Consider the following 4,056-nt stretch of genomic DNA (forward strand, 5'->3'; position numbering starts at 1 on the left):
CAGTCACTACAACACCAACTTGCATTGATATTAGTGCCCTTCATGGGGGGAACGTCCCAGAGCACTTGTTTCTTACACTTGAAAGCAATTCCCTGTGCGGCAATTTGCAATGTTTTGTTGCATTAAAAAACTGAATTAGTTATGATTAATAATACTAATGTTTCACTGTCTATCCTTTCAACACATTCAAAAATGTTAGCATTTTCAGTGGATAGAAGGGCAGAGAATAGGACCAGATATGTGCTCACAATGCTACAGTGGTACACTAGTGACAGAAGCCTTATATAAGACATCAGATCACCTCTGTGGCACCAGACTTGAACCCAGTTAAGAAAGAACTTGCATTGCTTATGGTGCTTTATTACATCCAAATGTCTTAAAGGGAATTTACTTTAAGCATAGTAAGTACTTTGGCAGGCAAGCACAACAACCATTTTAGACACAGCAAAGTACATTAAACAACCTGCAAATAGCCCTGAGGTGAACAATTTAATCTGAAGGCTCGAAGCTCCATTCTCGCTTTGAATGGTGTTAATAGTTTGCCCACAAATTACACCCAGTCACACAGTGTATCCTGTGAAACTCTTTGGGATGTTTTGACAACGTGTTAAGGAGGTATATCAAATCAAAGGATTGTTATTACAGTAAAACGCTTGGTGCCATAACATTTAATACGACTGAATTGTATGCAAACTTGTATAAATCGTATAAAATCCGGTTTAATCAATAATCTACACTGCGCATGCATAATTCAATACAGCCAGTAAGTGCGCATGTGGTGACAGCTCAAGACTGTTTCCTGTGATTCAATGCAGCCGGTAAGTGTGGGAGTAATGAAGGATAGGGGAGCAGCGTTACAAGTTAGGAGGTTATAATAATCCTTCCATTTGATGAAGCGTCTTATTACATCTTTGAGACATCTCAAAGGACTTCACAGAATATACCGTAAAGTGAATTGACCGTATATTTTGTGGGTGAAAGGCAGCAGCCAATTGTGCACTGTAGTGTCCCACAAACAGTTTGTGGATTGAGTGACCAATTTTTTTAAGGAACTTTTAACCCTGGAAAAGCAATCCCCTAATCGACTAACAACCAGGTTCCTACTTACTGCTGGGTAAACAGAAGTGTGTGGAAACTTGTAAAACGTTTCGCCCTGCCGGGAATCGAACCCAGGTCTCTCGCTTCTGAGGCAAGTGCTCTAACCACTGAGCTACAGGACTCCAATAATAATATGTTTATCGGAAAGGAATCTAAGTGGATTTGATAAGAAACTGAATGGGACTTGGGTGGATGCATGACTTAGGCGATTATACAATTTATAAAGACTTATGAGAGTTTTTCTGAATATAGTTTAACATCAACGTAAACAGACAGACAGGACCTGGGTTTAACGTTGTGTGAAGGATGGTACTTGTGACAATACAGCACTCCACCCTGCAGGAGAGTGATTGAGTATGAATCAAGTGCTTGGGATTTAGAATGATTTTTTGTTTCTCTCTCTTTTGCCCTGACACTCTAAGACTTGAACCCACAACCTTCTGACCCATAGGCTAGAATGTTAGACTGAAAGGGAGGAATGACAGCCACTGTAGAATCAACAACACAACGGAACAGAGCCCAAGTTCTCTATGGAGGGAGGGGTTGCAAATGGACAATTGCTTTAAAAATTAGCCAAGTCGGGGAGGAGATTTCTTGTGGATAAAGGGAATAAGTGATATGGGGATAAGGCGGCTAGGTGGAGTTAGAATAGATCAGCCATGATCTTATTGAATGGCGGGGCAGGCTAGAGGGGCCAAATGGCCTACTCCTACTCCTAATTCTTATGTTCTTATGTTCTTAGAAGGCCAGTCAGTATCATTGCTAACTGCCCTTCTCATCAATTCCATTGCAAACTTTGCAATCAACCAACCGATCACTTTCTGACATGTTACCTCTTTGGCACAGCTTGTGGAACGGTCGCTTGAGCTTCGATGCATTCCAATAAAGTCAGTGGTCTTAAACAGCTGGGCTTTGCAACAAGGAGTCACAGATATAGTGCCAGTGGTAAAAAGCTGAGCAGCTGCATGGAGGGAGAGCTCCAGTCTACACTGACCTGTCCCTCAGCACTAGTGACCACTGGTATCTATCCATCTTGGGGTATGGTAAGTAATAATAATCCTTGCATTTGATCTAGCACCTTATCACGTCTTCGAGATTTCTTAAAGCGCTTCACAGAATGTACTTGTAAATCTACATTGTACAATGTAAATCTTGTGGGTAAAACGCGGCAGCCAATTGTGCACAGCTGTGTCCCACAAACAGTCGTGGATTGAGTGACTAAATTATTACTTATATATTTTGAAGAGATTATTACCCCCAGAAAAGTGATTCATCAATCAATTAACAGCCGAGTTCCTACTTACTGCTAGGTAAAGGGAGGGGTGTGGAGTAAGGAAACTTGCTCAATGTTTCGCCCCACCCAAGAGTTTCGCCACACGCCCCACCTGGGTCCTCTCGTCTGTGGGGCGAGTGCCCTTCACCTCTAAGCTACAGGACTCCTTGGTGCTAAGGTGGCTCCAATGGAATGTGTGGCAGTCTCAGATTTCCGGTACCTAAGCCAAGGCGAGTCAGCATTATTGCAGTGCACCGCTAATGACAGACCAGCCAGTCTGGCTAGATAGCAGGACTCGAATGAGCAGATTAGGGGCAGCGATTGCTGTTAACCCTGCAAACCCAAGCCCCAATAGGTAGCATGGTCCTCGTAGTGCTTTCGATGGCAAGCTATGCAGGTTTAGCTGGTTCAACTCCAGCAGTACCCAACAGACACTCTGATGGTCCCAAACCTTGGCTCTCGCCAACCTGTAGTCTACAATCTGTGCGCTCAGTACTCTCTAGAATTAGGTAAGCAGAGTGCAGACATCCCTCTAGGGCGAGAGTGCACACAATTCCAGACACAGGGAAATTTCCATGTGTAGGTGGCATACATACGTTGAACTCCTGGTCTGGTTTGACTGAAGCAATCCACTTCATAAGGTGCATCTGTTTACCAGCAATAGTTGCCATTTTGATGATTCCTTTTCGCAAATACTGTGTTTTCAGCTCCATTGAGCAAAGAGGTTGGGGAATGAACCGATCAATGTCCTTACAATGACGAGGAGTTTTGATGGAGTCGATCGGGAGGAATTATTTCTTTGATTGGTGAGTGGGTGACTAGAATGCACCATGTGGGAGGTTAGGAGATTTGTTTTTCAAGCACAGTGTAGTTCGGATATGGAATGCCTTCTTGGGAGCAGTGGCTGAGGCAAAAAACATATTAGTTTTTAACAGCAGCTTGCATTTACATAGCGCCCTTCATGCGGGTTAGAGCCTCAGAGCTCTTGACAATGGCGGAGTCTGACATGCTTTCAAAAGGGACTTAGATAGATAACTAAACAGGATTAAAATGAATGGACTATGTGGGTATGGGGGATGGGGGAAAGGCAGGTAAATGGGAATTAAACGATTGCTCTTTAAAAGAGCCAGCAGACATGATGGACTGTGCTGTAAAATTGATATGATTGTATAAATGACGCAATCCTGGTTTCTGCAGTGCTAAAATGGGCATAGTCCAGGAAATTGTGGTGAGACATTGGTAAGGCTTTCTCTCTTATTGAACATTTCTAACGTGCTTGTGACTTTAATGAAACATTTGCCAGATAGTAATTGTACATTTTTCTTTGTCTGCTTTTATTACCTTTGAGCTGCTCCTACTGGGACAGGTTGTTGCGATGGCAGATTTCATCCCACTCATTATCCATAAAGAACACTCACTCTGTGTGCAAACTCAGTCAAATGTAGGGTCTGGGGAAATCGCAAACCAGCAATGAGCAATGAAAATGATTCAGTTTAAGGGAAGTGAGTTCAATAGGGTGAAAAATGGATCTGGGATAATTTTTCCCTGATGGTAATTAATTGACTCAAATGATTCCCCTAACAGAAACTCACGTAGAATTGGAGAGTGCAATAGCAACAAACTGAGCTTTGTAGAGATCTACGTCAGGAATGTGCACAATGGGTTTTAATTCCCATCAAGTAAAA

At 42.7% G+C, this 4,056-nt stretch overlaps 1 non-coding gene across 1 annotated transcript; it reads right to left on the reverse strand.

Annotated features, from left to right (window-relative positions):
- Window positions 1–1,148: 1,148 nt before the first annotated feature.
- On the reverse strand, window positions 1,149–1,220 carry trnal-cag. The gene has a single exon. It is a non-coding gene; the product is annotated as a tRNA-Leu (tRNA).
- Window positions 1,221–4,056: the final 2,836 nt, after the last annotated feature.

This window comes from Callorhinchus milii, unplaced genomic scaffold, assembly GCF_018977255.1.
Source record: "Callorhinchus milii isolate IMCB2004 unplaced genomic scaffold, IMCB_Cmil_1.0 Scaffold3, whole genome shotgun sequence".
Lineage (NCBI taxonomy): Eukaryota > Metazoa > Chordata > Chondrichthyes > Chimaeriformes > Callorhinchidae > Callorhinchus > Callorhinchus milii.